The following is a 23,684-nucleotide window of genomic DNA, read 5'->3' as shown; positions in this document are numbered from 1 at the left end:
AAAAAATCAGCCCTCTGCCCAATCCCCCTGAAATTGGGGTGGTAGCCTCCACCCATTAGGCACTACCACCCCACCCCACTATTCTGCCCCAGGTCCCACCTTCTGCCCCAATCTTCTCCAATCTGTCCCAAAGACATGAAAATTTCAGAAATTTCCCAAAAATCAGCCCTTTGCCCAATCCCCCTGAAATTGGGGTGGTAGCCTGCTATGCCCCCGAACTGCCCCAAAGTCACTAAAACTTAAAAAAATCACCAAAAATCAACCATGAACCGAATCACCCGAATTTTTCAGGTCCGAAATTCGGGTGATTCGGCTCATGCCCGAAAAATATCGGGGGACATCGGGGGTGATTCGGTTCAGCCCCGAATCACCCAAAATTTTTCATTTCGGGCACAGATCGTTCTGTGCCCGAATTTTTTGCACATCCCTAATGAGGAATAGAAGTTTAAAGAGAATTAACATACAAGGTAATAAACACAATGTCTTCCAAACATGGAATCTTTTCTATAATGTTAACAAAATGCTTAGTATCTCTAATATAAGATTGGCTAGTTTCCACAAAAGGTTGTAAAAAAGAATCCAAATATTGGGTTAATGGCTCCAATATAGAACCTGTGCCAGAAATTATGGGTCTTCGTGGTGGTGGAAAACTTTCCTTATGTATCCTAGGTAAGATGTAAAAAACAGGAGTTCTAGCATTTTCCTTGATCAAAAATCTCCCAATTTGGTCCGAAATATATCCAATGAAATAGCCTCTTGTACTACTATTTTAATAATAAACAGGATTTTTTTGAAAGGGTTATGTCTAATAATTCTATAATAATGATTGCCGTTCAATTGATGATGTACTTCTATCAAATAATCTTTTTTATCTAGGATGACAATAGCCCCTCGTTTGTCTGCTGGTTTGATGATAATATCCAAATTATTTTTCAAAAGTTCCAGGGATGTTGAACCAGTTTGGATTCAAGCCGGTTTGCACACCCCTATCAATCCAGTGGGGTTTGTGGAAATAGCTTTGCTTGCTTGAACAAACTGAAGCCATTTTGTTAGCTTGATGCTAGAACTGTATGAGCAGAAATGCTTTGCAAGGAGAAAACAGGAAAACTAGCTTAGCACTGCAGGCAGGAAATGGCGAGCTTAGGGTTTGGCTTGAAATAGATTTCAGGGAAAGGTCCCTAGATATTTGAATAATGCTTTTGCAGACAGTGACAGCATCCCAGTGTCTCCCCCCTCCCCATTGTGCATGTGGCTGGGACATGGCACAGAGCATATAGATGTCCTTTGGGTGCATGAAAACCTCCACAGGGAATGAGGAAGTTTAGGGGCATCCGTTCTAACTTTTACCGTTGAGAGTTTGGAGCCCAGCATAAGTTGGGACCCCTTAGAAGCATGGGCTTGCTCAGCTCATGAGCTTGCAGTACGTGGGTGGGGCAGCACCCTTACAAGGACATAGCCTTCCCCAGAAGACTGGCCCTCTCATGAGTGGGCGAGCCCACTCGGCAGCAAGCTGACAGACATCAGGATTTTGATTGGGTCTGCATGGACTGCTTTGCCAGGGTTACCCCTTGTGACATCTTCCAGGTTATGGTGGGATAGATACCCCCCCCAAAACATCCTTTGCCCTCCCTCATCTATATATTCCCTTCCTAGGATGTCTCCATGTTCTCCTCCACTCCACTCCCTTAGTAACAGCGGAATACCAACTGCCCCGCACCCCACCCCAGAATCTGTGCTTATTCAGGACTATAAGGGTACAGGGCCTGTGGGGGGGGGCTGTGCCATCACTTGCAGAATAAGTGTTGCCATGGCTTGGCATGGAAGGGCATTGCAGAACATTTCAATGGATTTAAATGCCCTTTCCATGCCAAGGGTGGACAAAGCACTCTGAAAATGCATAATTTTCTCAGCACGCCCCCTCATGGAGCTTGCAGGTATCTGCCTTGGAGGTCAAGCAGCAGGGAGGGGCTCTGCTCTCCAGGAACAGGAGTTTGGTGGGCCACAGTTTGATTTGGAGTTTCAAGTTGAAACTGCATGTGAAGCGGGTAGAGGACCTGCAGAGCTCCCGAATGCGGTGGTCATGAGCAGGCCACGAACACTGTGGGTTCGTCTACCTCTGGTTTGGCGTTACATATGAACTGTGCCATAGTGGCATGATCTGCTTCATGCTAGGGGATGGATAAAACAAATATCAGTCTTAGTTGTTGTAAGATGCATTATTGCCCATCCCTTGAAAGGAAGAAGAAAGAAAAGAAGTCAGGGGTGGAGGTTGGGAGTCTGGGCCAGAACAGACTTTAAAATTATATGGGTTCCTACAGTTTAATCTATTGCATCCCTAACTCTTGATGACGTTTTCTTGTTTGCTTCATACTACTGATGATGTGCTAAACTGAGACTTCATTTAACTGATGATGATTCTGTAAAGAAGTAAAATGTTTTCAGAATTTCATTTCTAATTTGCTTGAAAACATACAATTAACATTTTAAAAAAGAATATATGCAAGTTGTTCAGAAACCCTGACATAGTTTCCATCATATCCATGCACACTTTATGCAACCTTTGTTACTCACGTGTAAGTGAATAAGTGTAATCTAGGAGCAGACCTCCACTCCCAAAAGGTTTCCAGCATGGCTTTCAGTATTGATAGAACTGGCCTTCTGATACTGCATTTGCTGATACTTCCTCCACTCCAGGTAGAAATGGTTGTATTTAACATTGACTAGTTTGAATGACTTCTGTTCATGTTTCATTAAACAGATAGCACTTCTAGGTATGCCAGGTTCATTAGCATCCTACACTGAGGGTTTCTAAAATTAACTCACAAACGATCACACTTGTAAAGAAAAGCAACACCATCTCTTGAAGTGTCTAGACTTTAATTGGTATCCAAGTATTGACCATACCCACCTATATTCACTGTGGTTGAAACATGCCTAACCCAAAATGGTCTACATTAGTCCCTCTATGCCTTAAAGCACACAAAGTCTGTGTTTGGCTGTGCATTTCTCTGTACCTAATTCAGCATGTATCCTGATTTTATATCAAGATTTTTTTCTTTTTAAGTTAATCAAACAGTAAAGTATTTTTCAGATATAAGCATTAAGGAAGTCAAACTTCTGGAAAACTAGAAAGCTATATTTTTTGATAGAGAGGCTGGCTTGCATCTCATGAGAAAAGCAAACAAAGCACATGTATAAATGTACAAAATGTCAAAGCATGTTTCATCATAGCCAACCAGCTGCTTTAAAAAAAAAAGGTGTCCATTTATCTGGGGCCATTTACTAGCAGGACTTTCCATGGGAGGAGAAGGGCAAGATCAAATGTTGGTCCTCTCTTATCCCACTCTCTGATCTATGCTCTTCTTCTGGTAGGAGAGAAATGCTGGATTCTCACTGCTTTTTCATCTTTAGCAGTGCCTCTCCTGGAAGCTTTCTGTCCTGGGGAGGGTGGGGGGAACCCAGCTAAAGGGCTGCCTCCTTCCACTGCAAAACTTCACCTCTTAACCTCTTTGGCCTCTGAGACTGGCTCTGCCTTGCATAATAGCTGAGCTGTGCTGAGCTCAAACAACATTAGGGAGCGGCAGAGCAAGAGATATCTGGGTAATCTTCCTGGTGTACTCTGGCCTATAGGAGAGAGAGTCTGTACCAGTGTTCCCTGTAAGAGGGATTCCCAGATGTTGTTGACTACAACTTCCATAATCCCCAGCCAAAGGCCATTGCAGCTGGGGGATTCTGGGAGCTGTAGTTAACAACATCTGGGAATCCCTCTTACAGGGAACTCTGGTCTGTATTGATTGGTGAGGGTATGGGGCAGGTCAACCTGCCACAATGATTTACATCAAAAATTGAACAATCTGCTCCTTTTGCTTTCCTTCCTTAACTTTTAAAGTGTGATATACCTGGGGTCCCACTCAAGGCCCTGGCCCCCAGGAATAAACTGGAAAGTTAAATGTCTGGTACCTCATCCTGGCCACTGAGTCTAGACTCCTCAAAACAAGCAGCTGCCACCACATAGGTGTCTATCAAGACTACCCAGTTCTCCCAGATTGTGAGGCTATTCTCACGACTGCTGGAAAACAGGCTAAGGGAGCCCAGCCTGCTTTCCAGCAGTCATGAGAACCACCGGGCTCATGGGCAAGCCCGGTGGTTCAGCAGCAGCTAGCCCACCTAAATACTCCTAACCCATACTGAGGTTAACGGAGCGAGCACTTCGCTACCCCCATTTTAGTGATCATGTGCTGCCACAGTGCAGCTCCATGCTGCAGCAACACATGAGTAGACCCCCGACCAGGAGGCTACAACAAACCTCCTGATGCTGGAGGTCCCCCCAGAATGCCCACACATTCATGAGGGGCATGCTGGGACTTCCACGGGCCAGGCGGCCCCCCGATTACCTCCACCCCGACCGGCTCTGTGATGGAGCCGGTAATCGGGTGGGCGGTCAATCCAGCCACCCAGGGAGGGCAGAGTGCTCTTGTGCGGGGAGAGTGGGCCAACTCTGTTCTCCCCGCCAAACCCACCTCAACTCTCCGCACTGCTCATATGGAGAGCCTCTCAATCTACCTGAGCAGGATCAAAGCAAGAATGTGATGTTTTATATTATGCTCAGAAAACACTCAGACTAAAACACATATTTACTGTAAAAAAATAAAGGATTCATTTGGGATACAGAACTCCAAGAACAGGCTCTCCTTAGTGGCTAGCTCTCACCAGCATCATTCCAAGGAACCCTCTGGGATTTATTTCTGATTCATTGTATGGTTTACTTCCTTCTGTCCCCATTTTGTAGTAATGTGCACATATTTTATACTCCTCTTATACTAAATATCCACAGACATTGCACTGTAAGGTTTCTTTATGCCTACTTGGTTACATGTCATTCAGCACTGTGGGGATTGTGATAATCTTCAAATCAGATACTCAGTGAAGAGCACACTGTTATTTTTTTCTGTAGACCAGAAAACAAATGTGATTTCTTGCCCCTCTCCCACATTTGTTGTTGAGCTCTGTTGTTCTAAACATCTGCCCCAGAACATTCCTGCTGCTTTAGGTATGCCTCCTAATCTCGACTTCATGTTTTGAGAACAGATTTTGTTCACAATATTTGCACCACTGGTGCTGTAATTTTTGTTCATAGTATTGCAAGTTTCTGATGAAAATTGATTGCAGACATTTGAAATTCCCAACACCATTTCAGTCTATCTGGAAGGATATGTTCTGGAGTCAAACATATTTTCTTTCCATATGCAGAAATGTTATCATGGTTGCCTAGGAACCAGACAAATAGATTCAAGGGGGAAAGAAGGTGTAGAGGAAATGAATGAAAATATCATCACTACTGACATTTGATTTTGGTGGGTCACCAGAGGGGGCTCTATTTTTGTAAATTTTATAGAATTGTGTTTTCCATTTCTGCCAGGCTATTTTTCTCTGCTGAGTTTTAACAACTTTAAACGATTGCCTCCAAATCTCACTTAGATAAAGCAGGCTTTTCAGCTGAATGTCTGAAAAGCCCAAAAGGAGAAAGATCATTTGAGAGCTAAAACTTAAAACTCCACATACATGTCATACAGTCACAACTCTTTTTTCTAACATTTTTCATTCTGATTTCATTTATATTAAAGTGCATTGTATTAAAGTGTATCCCAGTAAATATGTAAATAGCCTTTGCTATTCTTTGGAAATCAGCATCTTTTCATTTGATAGAAATATTTAGAATGCAACTATCCACAGATCTCTAAATGAGTGTATGAATGACAGCTGTGTGGAGTATTTAGACAGCTAAGACATATGGCAATACAATAGCATATGCTAAAGGTACCTGAGACCTTTCAACTGTGCATGCAAATGGATTTGGCAGACTAAGTCAATGAAGACTGGATGCAGAACAATTGTAATGTACTCAGTTTGGGATAATGACAGCATGCTGTGATGCAGATCAGCAGACCATCTGGCTCCTCCCAAGACACATGCTTAAGCAGAGACCATTCTGCAAAATAAATATTTGAAATACTGTATTATCATTTGAATGCTGCCTTTCTTTCTATGGAGGATCTTTTACTTCAAAATGTCACATCCTTGAAGTAGTGAAAGGCAAAGTCTCCTTGGGTCAATTCAGAGTTGGCTCATGTTCTTTCTCAAGAAGAAAAAAGTTCATATTTTTTCCAAGAGTTCCTTCCAGGCATGTAATGTTGACACATATATGCTGATGCCTCCTGCAAATTGTACTTTGGATTCACCAGCCACATATCTACCCCACAGCAGCAGCCATGGCAGGGAACAATTTAATTCCAATACTGCCCTTCACTTTCCCAAATAAATATACTTGGGAACAAGAAAGAATTTTAGATTGCAATAGTGGACAACTCCTTAAATTTTTGCAAGAAACAAGAAAATTAACCAAAATAGAAAGGATACTCACCATACAAAAGGCTTCTTGGTTGAGCAGTCTGGTCATGGTGTAGGAATTTTTTTGTTCCTGATTTTCCCCACTAGCCAGATTTAACTATGTGTTTATTGGATCCTGAACAGATGTTTGCCCCCTGCCCAGAAAAGTGAAATACAAACTCCAGAAATCAAATTAACATTTTATTCGAGTTACATTAGAAATAAGTTAAAGGAGCAAATCTTAAGAGATTCAAACATATTAAGAAATTCAGTAGGCACCTCACCAAATATGTTGAATCAGTCTGCAATTCAGTTTCAGCCATACAAAGGACAGAACTTAAAACAGGAAACTCAATTAAAATTAAATCCTCCTTATCTATAAAACGCTTGGTGTCCGTCCGTGGACGGACACCAAGCGTGTGTCCGTGCCTCCCTGGCCTCTTCTGGGCATGCGCGAAGCGCATGGCCAGAACAGAGCCAGGGAGCCAGGACCGCCAGCACCCGGCGGCCATCTTGGGCGGCCAGAAGCGGCCGCCCTGAAGAAGCCGGGTAAGCGGCGGCGGGGGACACTGGCTGAGGCAGCGGCAAAGCCGCCGCCTCGGCCAGAGGAGACGGCGCGGCCAAGGAGGCAGCAGAGCCATGGCCGAGGCCTGGCCTTGCTGCCGCTTACCCGGCTTCTTCGGGGCGGCCGCTTTTGGCCGCCCAGGATGGCCGCCGGACGAGGCGGCGGAGAAGAATGCGGCGGTGGGCCCGGGCAGCGGTGGACCAGGCCGGAGCCGCGGGCGGCGGTGGGTGGCGGGCCCGGCCGGAGCCGCGGGCGGGAGGGGTAATGGCGGCGGTGGTCTGGAGCGCAGAGCTCCCCTAGCGCCCGTTATCCAACGGACTACAAAACCACTAGTATAAATATAAAAATTTAAAAAAAATTAGCCAGAGCCCAAAGCTAGGGAAAATGGAGAAAAAGAGAGAGAAAATCCAAAAAGGAGAAGAAAGGTTCCCCAAAGGGGAGAAAAAACCTCCAAAAAGGGAAAAGTCCCCCAAAGGGGAGAAAAGACTATCAAATCCATGGCCTGAACTTTTATAATAATAAAGGAGTGTCTTTCCCTCCCAAGAGGATGACTTGGAGTACTTGTTAAGTTTTGATAGGCTAATTAAAAGATACTACCCATCTTGATTAGAAAGACGTCATTTAGTATGATTAGGTATTGATCACTATTGCCTTGTGTGCAAAAATCATGAATTGCTGACTTACATAGCTTGTATATTTGGATTATATGATCTCACTGTTATATGACCATTACCTAATGGCCAACACTCAGCACAAAAGCTCCTTCCGTGTTTTTGCAGTTTGTTCATTAAGCCATCTTACAGTAACTGACTTGCATAAATGCCATATACCCCATCTAAATTTATCTAAAGGACCCATAGCCAAGCTAACTTCCCTGTTCTTTTACAAAGAGCCTGCAAAGCAGATTTGCAAAACTGTCGGCTTAGAACTGTAAGCTTAGGAATAGATTTGAACCAAAGGTCACATATGAATTCTGTTCAAAGCATAGAACCCCTTATGTGATAAAGGGTTGAAAAAATGTGATTACATATGGTATATATGCATGCATATATGTATATGTTGAAAAATGCAAGCCCCCTACTCCTTCAATGTGGCTGACAGCCGTCATCAAGAGTTTGTTCAGGTAAGCTGACCTATAAAGTAAATGGCTTTGTAGTTAATGTAATTTCCACAGCAACCAGTAATTCTAGTTGAGTTACTTCACATATTAAAATTCAGGGACTAGATTAATACTAACACACACAGGAACACAGTGGGGGCAGAGGGGAAGAGCATTAGTACATAATTTTTTTGCAACAGCTTTGCAATGCTGTTCATTAAAAAATCAACACAGTTTTTACTTCATTCATAATGAAAACCTAATTCATATATTTATCTCTGCAAAAGAATAATAGATTAGCAATTAAAAAGATATAAACTGGTTCAGAGAACTAGTGCCAGGTGCAGATGAACTAGTGCCAGGTGCAGAAATGTACCCTGCAGAGCTAAGATCCCTTCCCCCGATACTCATACTGAGTGTCTCTTGTGCCTGGGGGAATCCCACATTGTCAAGACCTGTCTTCATTGTTAGAGGTTCATGAAGCAGACTCGCAAGAATAGGGCTTCTCACCTCTGCGCAGCCCTGTGGGATCTGGCTCTTCGTTCCTCGGAAGCCTTATCATCGAAACAATCCGTAAAAATGGCTTAATCGGTACAATCAGAGCGTGCGGTGTCTGCTCCCATGGAAGCCAGAAATCCAGCCCCAATACCGGCTTTGGCATCCTCTACCATTCAGCCTTTGACGGCTTCGAGTGAGCTGGTGCACTTGGAAGACCTCCCTCAGTGTCCAGCACCTGTGGTACCGAAGTCCTCCCCAAATCCCTCGGGATCGGGACCAAAGATAAAAAAGAAGCTAAACTTGCATTGTGACTTGCCAGCGGATCGACACCTCCTTCCTGTTCCCAAGAAGAAGAAGACGACGGAGGAGGTTCCTGCGTCGGAGGCCCCTGTGGCCAAGAAGACTAAAGTGGCCTCGGATCAGCCCATACAGAAGTTGTCAGTGCAGGCACGGCCTAGCTTGTCTGTAGCTCATGGAGTCATTGGACTTGGCCTACAATCAGGTCAAGTAGAGAACTTTAGGTGGTGATGGATGAACTGGGGTATGCTTCATTGGAGGAGGAGGCCTATTCTCCAACCAAGCCCACAGAAGATGCATCGTGGTTGCCTACGCGTCGGTTGCCCCCTCGAAGGCACCAGGAGCGTATCCCTCATAGGGACCATGGTGCTGAGTCCGCTGGGACTCAGAAAAATGCTCCTTGACTTACAGGCAGGATTGGTCCTGGGACCGTTATGATCAAGCATATCTGGACTGATACCGGGCGGCGGAATATTGCTCCTCGAGTGAAATTGAGCCTTCTTATGGCACTTGGCGCCAAGACTCTGGATCATGAGATCAATACCAGGTGGACTATTGGTCTGACTATTCAGACTATGTTCGACCCCGCTTTGGGTATCATTATTCGGATGGTCCCACATATGGGAAACCTGTAGCAATGACGGATTGGCGTAAACCCCAATCACACTGGGAAGGGAGGCTGCATTCCCACTCACTGCAGTGCTCCCTGAGGGATCAAAACAAGTGTTGTGAACCGCCCTCTTCGGCTCCAGTGATACAACAGGCTACCGTGCCTGTCCAAGTTCTGCCAGCAGGACTTTCCAATTCGGTACCGGACAATCCGGGTAGCAAACCAGACTCCTCTTTGGATTCGACACCCGTGGCACAAGACCCTTTGGCTCCCCTGGAGCCTGAATATGAGAGCAATGCTAGCTCACAGGACTCTGAAGTTGTTTCACTGGGCTCGTTCCCGCTCGACATACAGGACTCAAAGCCTCTCTCCCCGTAGGAGGACCTCAAGCTGTACTCTGTTTACGTTACCTGAATGGCTTCAGCCATGGGAGTGAGCCTTGGTACCCAGCAAAAGGGAGAGTTGGACCCATTGTTCAGCCTTATCAATTCGGATGTCAAGGTACCAGCTGCTTTGCCCCTGGACCCAGCATTGTTGAAGGTCATACAGAGTCACTGGAAGAAGCAGTCGACGCTTTCTCAGCCTAACAGGCGTTTGGAGAATTTCTACAGCGTGCAATTACAGGATGATACGGCCTTTTTGAGGAATCATCCCACCCTGAATTCGATTGTCATGGAGGCGTCCTTGCAAAGAACCAGAAGTCACAGCCCGTCAGCACTGAGTGACAAAGAAAGCAGGAAATTGGACTCCTTCGGGAGAAGGCTTTATTCGGCCTCAGCCCTCCACTTGCGGTTTTTTATGTTTTGGTAATAGTTAAGTAATAAGCCTTAGTAGCTTTGTTCAATAAACTTAACAAACCTCAGTTTTCATTCTGTTACACTCTGCTGCAGAAAGCACTCATACCAGCACTCATACCCACTCATACCACCAGCTAGCCAGGCCATACATCCTACCGAGCCCTGGCAATGCCCTTTGCATCAGCATACTGATGCAGGTGGAAGGGGTGTGGCTGGCAGGGGTAGTGCACCAGGTGATGGAGACAGGCAGGCAGGCCCATTGGTGGTGCTGGAGGAGGCAGTGGCAGCAGCAATAGCAACAGCAGTTGGGGGCAGGTCTGGCAGAGGAGAAAACAACAGAGGAAGAGGCAGCCAGCAGGCCTGTCATTTGGGCCACTGACAGCCTCCTATTCCTCTGTACCTGATTATGTTTTCACCCAAGCCTGGAGAAACCCAACACCTTTTATGAAGCACAGCTATCTGTGGTCTGCCAAGAGAATCTTTTTGAATTATATCATTTGTAAACTGCCCAGAGATTTTATATGGGGTGGTATATAAACATGATAAATTATCTATCTATCTATATATAATTCTCTAAGGTGTACCCATGGCTAATCTTGTCTGTGGCAGCTCTCGCAAGAGTTTACAATTCGAAGCACCATGGTGATTGGGCAGTGGGGATTCCATATGCAGATAGGGAGGAGGAGCCGAAGAGAGGGGTCATGAGGGAGGAAAGAGCCCCTTCAGGAGAAGGAGGCTGCTATTGTGTGAATTAGATGAGGAAACAAGATTAATAAGATCTGTTAACTCAGGAAGAAAGAGTGAGTAGAGGAGAGAGAAAGAGAGAAAAAGAAGGGGGGAAAGAGAAAAAGAAGGAAAGGTGGGGCACAGGCCTGAGCCTGTCAGTGGCCTGAGGGGAATGAGCGGCCATGGTGGCGCCTCTTTACAGCAAGGAAGTGCCCAGTCAACCACTGCTGCTGTTTGGCAGCAATACCATGGCCATTGGCGGAAGAAGGCAGGCAGGCAAGGGATGGGCCCGGGCCTGTCAGGGGCCTGAGGGAAACAAATGGCCATGGAGGTGATGGCAGCAAGGAAAGGCCCAGTCAACCGCTGCTACATAGGAACATAGGAAGCTGAGTCAGACCATTGGTCTATCCAGCTCAGTATTGTCTTCACAGACTGGCAGCGGCTTCTCCAAGGTTGCAGGCAGGAATCTCTCTCAGCCCTGTCTTGGAGATGCCAGGGAGGGAACTTGAAACCTTCTGCTCTTCCCAGAGTGGCTCCATCCCCTGAGGGGAATCTCTTACAGTGTTCACACTTCTAGTCTCCCTTTCATTTGCAACCAGGGTGGACCCTGCTTAGCTAAGGGGACAAGTCATGCTTGCTACCATAAGGCCAGCTGCTACTCCTGTGGGGAGGAGCAGAAGTGGGGCTTGGGTGAGGGTGGGGAGGTCTCTGGGGATAGGAGGCTGCAGCTTGGCCAACAGGCACCAGCAACGCTGCCGCTGCGACCAAGAGGGGTGAGGGGGAAGGAAGCAATGGGATGGAGGAGGAGGAGCAGGAGTGTGGTTCAGGGGAAGGTGGAGAGATCTCTGAGGTGAGGGGGGCTGTGGCAGGGGGTGAGGGGAGCAATCAACTACTAGCATGCGGATGCTCTGCGCAGGTTAAGCTAGTTTTATTTTATTCATTCAGTCATTCATACAGCACCATCAGAGTATATAGAACCTTCCTGGAACTGCTACTTCTATTCCAAAACTAGGGAGTCATTTGCAAAGCTCCAAAAACTACTTGAAGCAACCATAGCTAGCTAGGGAATGTTTCACAAGCAAATTTTCAGTAATAGCACCTCCTTGGGAGTACTAGCCTTTATCTATGGAGGCCAGGAAGTAGCCAAGGCCTTCATAAAGGCTTTGTGGGTGGCAGGTTGATTTGCAGCTATTGGTTTATTAATGTTACTATAAGTCGCTTTCAGTGCCTTAACTTATGGCAGGGTATTCATTTGAAAAATAAATACATTCCCAAAGCTCATGGAAAGAAGCCATGATCACTCTATGAAGGGATTAAGCAATGCTGCTCTGCAATCTGACTGTTTTGTAGTCTTCTTCAACCTTCCCAACACACACACACACACACACACACACACACACACACACCCCGCAGGATCATGGTAGCATAAGAAAATAGTTTTTAAACATTTTGTCTACACACAGACCATTAGACTTATGGAATGTATTCATATATTCTCAAAAACATTATTCACTCTATTTTTGGCACTTGGGTAGCTTTATTAAAAAGAAAAAGATACTTTTTGGTCTCCTAATCCTAGGAATCATCTGCTCTGCTTTTACATGTATTATCATTATTTTTAAAAAGAAAAAGAAGGAAGGGGGAACAGTCATTTATCTGGCCTGATCCAAAACCAAGCAGTGAGTGGGAGGTTTTTCAATTGACGTCAGTGGACTTTGGGTCAGGCCCTTAGTGCAGGCTCCTGATGCATAATTCAGGCTCCTAATGCATTTCAGAAGCATTTCTTCATTTTGCTGGTTGGTTCTCCCAGAGGTAAAGCCATCAGTGATGTTCTTTGGTGCCCCAGGATAACTCTATATTTATCTTCAGTCCTCTCCAGGTAGCCGCCTTTTTTGTGCTCCGAGGCACACACATTCTCCTTGAAAAATACAAAGGCTGAATTCATTTCCTTCAATGCTCCCTCACTTTGCTCCAGGCCTCTGATAATTTAGCAGGGCAGATGTTTTTCACATGGTCTTTTTCTTCTTCTTCATTCCTCTAGGTTCCAACTCTTCCCCTGACAGCCTAATCCTGGTCACTCCCTCTGTCCTTTTTCTTCCTTATTCAATACATGCACAATCCACCTTGACCTCTTAGGGGTCATACAGTATACACATAACATAAATATATGCATGCTTCTGTTTTTAGCCTATTATCCAGTAGGCTTATGAGATCACCCAGCATTCCAGGTGTCCATAGGTCAGTGTATCTGTGTGTGTGCCCCCTGTCCCCCCGCACCCACCAACTTCGCAATGCCTGGACTAACATGAACCAAATTGGGTTCAGTTGTAGAGACATAACTTTTGGACTGTCTGAATTGAAATAAAATTTGGTGCAGGTAGTGAGTGACACATAGGGACACTTCAATGGCGTAGTCTGTGATGATGTCATCCACCCCAATTCAAGATGGCAGACACATGAACATTTGAGGTGCAAGCGGGCTAACTTGTGAACTGCCTCACCGATTTGGACCCCTGCTAAGTGAGCAAAGAGACACCTTTCAAAATGGTGATTCTCTTATATTTAGCAGGGAGAGAGCAACTGGTCCTATCCAGCCCCAGCACAGCATCCCTCCAGAGGCTGTTGCTGGTGTCTACCTTGTGTTTCTTTTTAGATTGTGATCCTTTTGGGGACAGGGGATCATCTTATTTATGTATTATTATTATTTTTAATGTAAACTGTTTAGAGAATTTTGTTAGAGTCGTATATAGCTATTCATAGTAGTAGTAGTCGTCGTCGTCGTCGTCGTCGTCGTCATCGTCATCATCCAGTTGTAGGGAGAGTGAAAGGAAAGTAGGCAGATTAGTTCTTATTAGTCCTTATTAGTTCTTATTAGTTCTTGTTTTCTTTGAAGAGATACTGGAGGTAAATAATTGTGGACTTCAAAACAATATCCATAATTGATTCCTTGAACCATTTTTTTTTTGGTAGTATGGAAAGCCAAAGATGTGGATATCTTGGCATCCCTGAGCTTCAGGGAAACAACTGTTGCTTACCATTGCCGTCTATGTTTGGGAGGGGTCAAAGCCGTCCATCAGAAAGAAACCAAACTGCTGTAAGATAGTCACACCACCTAGCTTCACATGAACTTGACTGTTCACGAAACCGTAAAGCCCAGGAGCTGTATCATGTTCAGAATGTCTGTGACTAGGAGCCTCAAGATGCTGCAGTGTTTGCAACAATACACATTAATGCAATAATGTCATAAGTGCAAGATGGAAGTTGACTCTGGGTCTGAAGTATCCCAATAAAGAATCAATAAAGATATCTTTTATCGTATATTTTCACAGTAGCCTCCTCCTAAGTTGTTGAGTCCATCATGTATTCTCTGTGAGTATAACAAACAGAAGATTGATGTTGCTGGAAGCTGCAGTGTGGATGTGCAGTATGGCTCCTACCAGGGGAAGCTTCCACTCATCATTGCAAAACAGGTGATTAACAGATTTTCCAAGGTATATTGTGAGGAATACCTGAGAGCTTATGAAGGAAAGCCATTCTCATTCTACTTGGATCCATCTGTTGCACCAATTCACATGGAACCCTGAAATGTGCCTTTTGCCCTAAGTGAAAAAACTGAGGAAGAGCTTGAACACCTTATCAAACAGGGAGTTGAGTCTCACAATCAGTGAGACTTGCCCAAAGTGGATTTTCGGGGAGAGCGGGCTTAGCCTGCTCTCCCTGCAGACAACCAGAGGGGGAACCTTGGGTGGCCGGATTGGCTGCCCACCAACTGCCAGCTCCATCATGGAGCTGGCGGGGGCTTGGGAGTTTGGGGGCCCCGTGGCCCCAGGGAGTTCCAGCATCTGCTCCACTAACCTGGGCTAATGGGAGGGCTTTGCATGTGGCTACAGCAGATATCTGAACATCGTGGGGCATTCAGAGTTAAACATCTCTAGTTTGGAATTTCTCTGGCCCCTGAAATGTTCTAACACTTCATGGAGTCTCCACTTTCTGAAATTACAGGTGTTGTGCCATTTTTTGATGATTTTCTAATTATAGGATCAACAGAGGATGAACTTACTACTTGATTTCAGGACATTCTGCATCATTTTGACAGATCAAGTATCTGTTTTTTCAAAAAGAGAAGTGTGAAATTGAAACTTTCAGCATGTACCTTATCATGGGCGAGGTGAATACCAGAAGCATCAATACAGGAGCCACATTTTTGGGCTCCTGTATTGATGCTTCTGGTATTCACCTCGCCCATGATAAGGTACATGCAATCCATGATGCACCTACTTCAAAAACAAAGCAGGAGCATCCAGCTTTCCTAGGGCTACTCAATTTTTACCATGTCTTCTTTCCACAAAAAGCTACTTATGCTGAGCCATTTCATAGTTTATGAAAAGGTCATGGCCTGTTCAACTTTTAAAAAAATAGCCCACTCCTCTCTGCCCTCCCCATGGTGCCAAACTGAACTGGTTCAGTGCCAAACCAGTGCACCCCAGGTTCATGCTAGGGAGTTCGAGTCCATCCCTAGGTTTGTGCACATCCCTATCAAAGTCTGTGAAAGAGTCCCCCCTCACTGGATGAAGGACTACGTTAGCTAGGTGAGGAGGGATGTTGTGGATGCCAGGGTGTGCTGTGTTGTTTAGTTGTGCTTTTTGGACCTCTGCAGCTACTGTAGTTTTTAGGAGCTGTAGCTATTTGGTGAAATGTCTACAGATCCTGATTGTAACAATAAAGAACAGTTGTGTTTTTAGTCCTAAGGATTCCCTCCACTTTTCCTGCTACCAACACAGCACATCTGTCCTTCATGAACACAACAAAAGGGAGACCTGTGGAAGCCAGTTTGGAGGTCTGAGCTATCTTAAGAGAGCCCATTGTGCCTCAGACTCTGCTGCGGCTATAGAAACGAATAATCCATTGCCCTTCTGAACATCTTGGAATTAGGAAATCCAGAGCAGAGCATGCCCAACAGATGACTGTCCAGTAAGTCTGTGCAAGTATTCAGCTCTAAATAGCCAAAACCAAATCATTTGCACAGCCTTCCTGAAACTGTGCAGAGGTGACCATTCCCACTGCTCACCTGCTGCATACACTGTCATGCTGTTCCCTGCAAGGGTAGAGCCCCTTAAAGGGAAAGTAAGCTCTGCTCAGCCCAGTGACACCTGGAGCAGGTGTGCAAGAAGCATTAGGAAGTGGAATTTGTTCCAGCTCTTTCCCTGTAGAGATCTATGGGGAAAGTGCTGAAAAGGACTACTCTCACCAGAGCTCCCCACCATAGCTTCCCAGATGTCATTGTGGCTTGGCAGGGCTCAATTTCTCATTACAGGGGAAAGCACAGCACAGGGGAAAGTACAGCACTGTGCTCAAGCAAGCAGTAGTAATGGTCACCTTCACACAGTGCAAGAAAAGCTGTGTAGATTATTCGGCTGTGGCAGTTTGAGGCCAAATATTTGCACTACTTGCAATATTTGCACTACCGTTCTACTACAACATTGCAATAATTGCACTACTGTTCAGTCTCTGCTTGAAGAACCCTAGAAAGGGAAAGTCCCCTGTTTAAGTAACTGTTTCCTTTGTTGAGCTGCTCTCATTGTTAAGAAGTTTATTCTCATGTTCAAACAAACTCTACCTTCTTGTAACTTAAGGGCATTAGATCTAGTCCTGTCCTGTGGGGAAATCTTTGCCCTCTTCAGCGTGGCTGCTTTCAAGTATTTCAAGTATTTGAGGAGTGCCATTTTGGAAGGGCGGTATAAAAATCAAATCAAATCAATCAGTCTTCTGTTCTCTTCTCTAGGCTATACACACCCTGTCCCCTCAACTTTCTGTCATAGTACTTGTTTTCTAGACCCCTGATCATCATTGCCCTCCTCTGAGCCTATTCCAGTTTGTCTGCATCATTCTTAGTACCAGGATTAAGAATGCCCAGAACTAAGCACTGTATTCCAGATGAAATACAGTCTTGTATTTCACTCTTGAGGAGTGAAGTGGAATTATTCCTTTTTGTGAGTTGGAAATTATGAGCTATTAATGCAACCCAAATTTTAATTTGCCTTTTTTGCCCCTGTATCATGCCACTGGCTCATGTTCAGTTTGTGATCGACTGCAACCCCAAGATCCTTTTCACTGCCACCACTGCTAAGCTAGGTATTCTCCATCTTATACCTATACATTTTAATGTGTGAGGCCCCACCCCCCATAATTACATACTTTTGCATGCCTCTGTTAAGTTTCATTTTGTTAAATTTGTTTTGTTAGACAACTTTCCCATTCTCTCAAAGTCATTTTGGATTTTATTCTTGTGAGGTGTCAGCTGTCCCTCCTAGTTCTGAGTCATCTGCAATCTGATAAGAATTCCATCCACTCATTCATTGAAGCCATTGATAAAAATGTTGAAAAGCCCAGGATGGAGTCCTGTGGCACCCCATCAAAATCTTCCTCAGTTTGTTAGGGAGCAATTGATGAACACCCTGTGAACAATTTTCCAACCAATTGTGAATCCACCTGATGGTTTTATCATCTAGCCACTATTCCCTTCTGTGGTGCACTCAAATCACACATGGTGTCAGAGTCGGCCCTGGAACCAGCCCTGAGCCATGTTGGTACCAACCGGATGTCACTGAAATCTCCAGATGAGGAACTTCAGCTTGAGGTACCAGCAGGGATTGACCCTGAAGATGCCAGGGTCGAGACCCCTGTCCCAGAACTAACACAGAAGACACCAGACAATCTCTATCAGGAGAGGGCCTCTTGCAGGGAGGGGGCTCCCTCAGATTCCACCTTAAAGACCCCAGAACCTGTTCCAGTGACCACAGAATGTGTTCCAGCACTTCCCTCGATGACCAACTCCAAGAAGGAGACATCCAGCATTGGATCACAGGAGACAGCTGCAACTGAGTAACCCCCCAAATGGACCAGAGGCTCCCAGAAACCTGTGGGCTCCCCTCCCCTCCCAGTCCCCAGTCAGACAGCTGCCACAAACTGAGAGAAATACTAAAGATCAAACATAGAAGTGTGCACTTTGCTGACAGACACCTGTTGAGCAATGTGGCTACTCAGGAGGAGCAGTAAGCATAAGCAACCAACCTCTGGTTCCTCAGAAATAAGGCTGGAACTGCTGCAGACAGAAATGGGTGTGGTTCTCCCTAAGCCTTTATAAGCAGATTCTGCCTCTCAGTACTGCTGTGTCAAGCCCAGCCTGATTTTTTATTTTTATTTATTTATTTATTTTTACATTTTTATACCGCCTTTCGTTAAAAGAAAACCCCAAGGCGGTTTACAAAAATTAAAAACATACAGTAAAAAGCAGTAAAAACATCAAGCTAAAAACAGGCATAAAAACAAGACAACAGATAAAAACACACAAGAACAGCAGTAAAAGACGATTATGTAAAAGCCTGGGTAAAAAGCCAAGTCTTTAAAAGCTTTCTAAAAGCTGTGATGGAGTCCGAGGAATGAATGGCCACCGGGAGAGCATTCCAGAGTCTAGGGGCAGCAACAGAGAAGGCCCTGTTCCGAGTGCACGACAGCCGGGCCTCTCTCATTGTCGGCACCCGGAGCAGGCCCCCCCCCGATGTCCTAGTTAAGCGGGCAGCAACCCTTGGGAGCAGGCGGTCCCTCAAATACCCCAGGCCCAAACCATTTAGGGCTTTAAAGGTCAAAACCAGCACCTTGAATTGGACCCGGAAACAAACTGGCAGCCAGTGCAGCTCTTTCAAAATGGGGGTGATATGTTCCCAACGGGCAGCTCCGGATAGAACCCTTGCTGCTGCGTTTTGCACTAGCTGTAGTTTCCGGATATTCTTCAAGGGCAGCCCCACGTAGAGCGCGTTACAGTAATCCAGCCGCGACGTGACTAAGGCGTGGGTAACTGTGGCCAGATCTGCCTTCTCAAGAAAGGGACGCAGCTGGCGCACCAGCCGAAGCCGTGCAAAGGCACCCCTGGCCACCGCCTCCACCTGAGCTTCCAAAAGCAGAGCCGGGTCCAGTAGTACCCCCAAGCTGCGTACTTGCTCCTTCAAGGGGAGTGCAACCCCATCCAGAACCGGTAAAATCTCCTCATCCCGATTGGCTCTCCTACTGACCAACAGTACCTCCGTCTTATCCGGATTCAATTTCAGTCTGTTAGCCCACATCCACCCCATCATGGCCTCCAGCCCCCGATTCAAGACATCCACCGCCTCCCTAGGATCAGATGACAAGGAGAGATAGAGCTGAGTGTCATCCGCATATTGCTGACAACTCAGTCCAAATCCCCGGATGACCTCTCCAAGCGGCTTCATGTAGATGTTAAGCAGCATGGGGGACAAGACCGAACCCTGCGGGACCCCACAGGCCAACGGCCACGGGGCCGAGCAGTAGTCCCCCAGCACCACCTTCTGGACCCTCCCCTCAAGAAAGGACCGGAACCACTGCAACGCAGTGCCTCCGATTCCCATACTCGAGAGGCGGCCCAGAAGGATACCATGGTCGATGGTATCGAAGGCCGCCGAGAGGTCCAGCAGAACCAACAGGGACGCACTCCCCCTGTCTAGTTCCCGGCATAGGTCATCCACTAGAGCGACCAAGGCAGTCTCAGTCCCATACCCAGGGTGGAAGCCAGATTGAAAAGGGTCCAGATAATCCGTATCATCCAAGACCCTCTGCAGCGGGACGCCACCACACGCTCCATCACCTTGCCCAAGAAGGGAAGGTTAGACACAGGTCTATAATTGTCCAGGTTGGAGGGATCAAGGGAGGGCTTTTTTAATAGAGGTCTTACCACCGCCTCCTTAAGGCACGATGGCATCCTGCCCTCCCTTAACGAAGCATTAACGATCACCTCCAGCCATCTGCCTGTCCCCTCCCTGGCAGCTTTTATTAGCCATGAAGGGCAAGGGTCAAGAGCGCACAAAGTCGCCCGCACACTGCCCAGTATCTTGTCCACATCCTCAGGCCGCACCAACTGAAAAGAATCCAAAACAATGGGACCAGATGGTACCAGAGGCACGTCTGCCGGAACTGCCAAAACTCTGGAGTCCAGGTCAGCACGGATGCAAGCGACTTTATCTGCAAAGCAACAGGCAAACCGATCACAAAGAGCCGTAGATGACTCCTCCCCCATTGTCCGGGGGGATGTGTGGAGCAATGTTTTCACCACACAAAACAGCTCTGTTTGCCGGCACTGAGCAGATGCAATGGAGGCAGAGAAAAAACGTTTCTTCGCCGCCCCCACCACCATGGCGTAGTCCCTAAAATGGGTTCTAGCCCGTGTTCGATCGGATTCGTGACGACTCTTCCTCCAGCGTCGCTCCAGCCGTCGTCCGAGTTGCTTCATCGCCCTAAGCTCCGAGGAAAACCAAGGAGCAGAACGGGCTCCACCAAGCCGGAGAGGGTGCTTGGGGGCAACCGTGTCAACAGCCCGGGCCATCTCTCCATTCCAGAGATCAACCAAGGCCTCGACAGGGTCACCAGCTCTGGACACTGGAAACTCCCTGAGGGCCGTCTGAAATCCAAGGGGATCCATAAGCCTCCGGGGGCGGACCATCTTAATCGGCCCACCACCACTGCAGAGGGCAGACAGAGCAGTCAAACTAAACCCCACCAGGTGATGATCTGTCCATGACAAGGGAGTGATCTCAAATTCCCCCACCTCCAGATCATTTATTTCCCGGTAGGCAAAAACCAGATCCAGAGTGTGTCCCGCCACGTGGGTAGGGCCCGATACCAATTGAGACAGGCCCATGGTTGCCATGGAGGCCATGAAATCGTGAGCCGCACCCACTAGGGGGGCCTCGGCGTGGACATTGAAATCCCCCAAAACAATAAGCCTGGGGGAACCCAAAGCCACCTCCGAGACCACCCCCACCAGCTCAGGAAGGGAGACTGAAGTGCAGCGGGGTGGTCGGTACACCAACAGAATCCCCAGCCTATCTCAGAGGCCCACCCTCAAGGACAAACACTCGAAATTCTGAGATTGCCTGACCAGGCACCTGGAAACGGGGAGGGTCTCTCGAAAGATGACTGCAATGCCTCCTCCCCGGCCCTCGAGGTGGGGCTGCTGCACGATCTGGAAACCTGGAGGACAAAGCTGAGAGAGACCAACCCCGCCCAGCGCATCCAACCAGGTCTCCGTCACGCATACCAGGTCAGCACGCTCATCCACAATCAGATCGTGGATGAGAGATGTATTTGCATTAACTGACCTGGCATTCAGCAGCAGCACCCTAATCCTGAAGGAGTGTTCACAGAGCTCCCTAGGGTCAGAGGGTTGAGAGAAGGGCCGGAAAAAGGAACAGGCCTCAATTGCCTGGACCGATTTCCCCAGTAACGGCCCGCCCAACTCCCACCGCCATACCTCCCTCTGCCCGCTACCCGTGATATTGCTGCCCCCACTCCAGACCCACTTTTTCGCTCTCCCAGGCACATCTCCCCAGACTAACCCACCACAGCTTCTTGGCTAATTTAAAAACCAGGACCAGGCTTATACGATCTCTGCTGATGTCTTAATTGAAAGAAGACAGATCTTCAAGGCAGACGGAAAAGGTCTTCAGGCCCCAAGCAGCTCGCCCCACGGCTGAGAGCGACAAGGACGAGAGCTCTTGTGCTCTCGCCCTTCGGCTCGTGCCAAGAGGCTCGCGCCCCTGGGCCAGCCTGCCCTTTATATTGGCAGAAGCCCCAGCTCAGCAACAGCCCAGGAGATCTTACACACCTGGAAGAGAAGTGGAGCAGAGGCAACAAACAGTCAGTGCCCCACACAAGCTGTTCCCTGTTTCCTTCTCTTCCTTCTTCTCTTCTCTTGATTCCAAGCACCCAGTGCTTTCCTGTGTGCTCCTGACCTTCTGTGGAGTTACAGCCTCTCCAGCAACCTGACTTGTGGCTTAGGACCTGGTCCTCAGCTCCCAGAATGTCCTCTGCCTCCAATCCTAGGAACCCCGACTGCAGCTCCAGTGTAACTCTGAGTCCCTACTTGAACCAATTAGCTTGGGTGTGTAATACATGGGCTGCATTTGCATGTAATGGGAAACCAAAGCTGAAGGAGGCTGAAGTTGAATTTCTTGTGTGTCTGAATGTGTGCAACTGTGGTTCTGCCAGGAAAGTGACCTGAGGTTTCCCTTCCCAATCTCCAGTTTGAACCCTCAGGTTCTAGTGGGTTTTGCTGCTCCTACCTGAGGTTTGCATTTGGCAGCATTATGCCTGAAAACAGAATTGGAGTTACATCAAGCTGTAGCCAGAGATGAGGGATGAAGCTCCTCCCTCACTCCAGCTGTGATGGGCTTCCAGGGCTGTCCTTCATGCCAAAAGGATACCCATGCAGCCAGTCCCCCCGCCCCCGCATTCCGGGCAGGGAGGAGACTATGGGTCCATTAGGCCTGTGGTTTCCTGTTCTGTGTGAATGTGGCCATGGTTTATTATTGTCTGTCCACGTAACATTACTTTACACAGTGAAGGAGAAAGAAGCCCTTAATAAATTGCCATAGCAGCAGTGTACTGTGGCTGCATACAAGCACAAAAATGTGCATTCCATTCATATTTGGCCCCAACTAGTCACCCATAACTACATATGACCATGAACATCTTGTCAAGATATTATTCCTGATTGACTGGGATCACACAGTGAAGGAGAAAGAAGCCCTTAGTCAAATTGCCATAGCAGCAGTGTATTGAGGCTGCATACAAGCACAAAATGTGCTGTGACCACTGAGGGAAATTCTTGAGAAAATGTTTATACCTCTTGAAAGCCCACTTCTCAGAAAATCAAACCTCATAAACATTTGACATTACTATTGATTTCACCAGTTCTGAAGATCTGTAAAATAACACTAACAGCTTTTTCCAACTTGTATTTCATTGGCATTGCTAGTTTTGCTATACATAAATATCAGAAAATCTCTCATTTCCCGAATGTGTCAGAAATCTGCCACCCAGCCATGAGTTACAAGTTTTCAGTGTGGCTTGTCACAACATTTTTACTACAAATAGCTGAAGATTAAAAGCATACTTATTATGAGCACTCAAGTGATGAATTAGATGTTTCAGTTTCATCTATATTTGTCAGTGCTTGTTAACCAGACCAAACATACAGTGATTTAATGCAAGGTAGGGGTGTGCACGAACCAAAATTTGCAGGTTGGTTTGAATTCAGACCAAACTGATAGTCTGTGAACCAGTTTGGTTGAACCAAGTGGCCGGTCTGGTCTGTTCGACTGAACCAGTTTGGCGGTTCAAGGGGCTGTGCTTGTAAAGGGGAATCTGGTGAGGATACCCCTTTACAAGCAAGGGGGTGAGGGAATTCTTGAAAAGCCTTCTAAAGGGTGGCAGGGAGGGCAGGAGGGCAACTTTAAAAGCAGATTCTGGTTTTTCTGACCTGGCGGTGGTTGCTGCTGCTGCTCCTCAAAGCCCCACGGTGCAGCCCAAGTGTGTGGCACTCTCTCCAGCAACCCACCTGTGTGGCAGCGGTGCAATTCTGGCCTCCATGCATCCAGAACTGTGCTGCCACTATCATCATCACAGCCTTGTGGTGTGTGTCCATCATCATGGGCCTGGCAGTCTGCATGTGTGTCAGCAGCCAGGACTAAATATCTGGTTTGGGGGTTGGCCAGGGTGGGGCATGCTGACCATGGTATTGCAGCGGGTGTGAATGACCATGAGTCACTCACCCTCCACATCCAGCTTGGGATAGCCCAGCAGGGGGAAGTTGGCCTTTATGAAGACCAGCTGCAACACCAAGTCAGCATCCAA

The sequence above is a fragment of the Hemicordylus capensis genome, chromosome 4 (genome assembly GCF_027244095.1).
Source record: "Hemicordylus capensis ecotype Gifberg chromosome 4, rHemCap1.1.pri, whole genome shotgun sequence".
Classification (NCBI taxonomy): Eukaryota; Metazoa; Chordata; class Lepidosauria; order Squamata; family Cordylidae; genus Hemicordylus; species Hemicordylus capensis.
Note: the sequence above shows the minus strand (reverse complement) of the source record.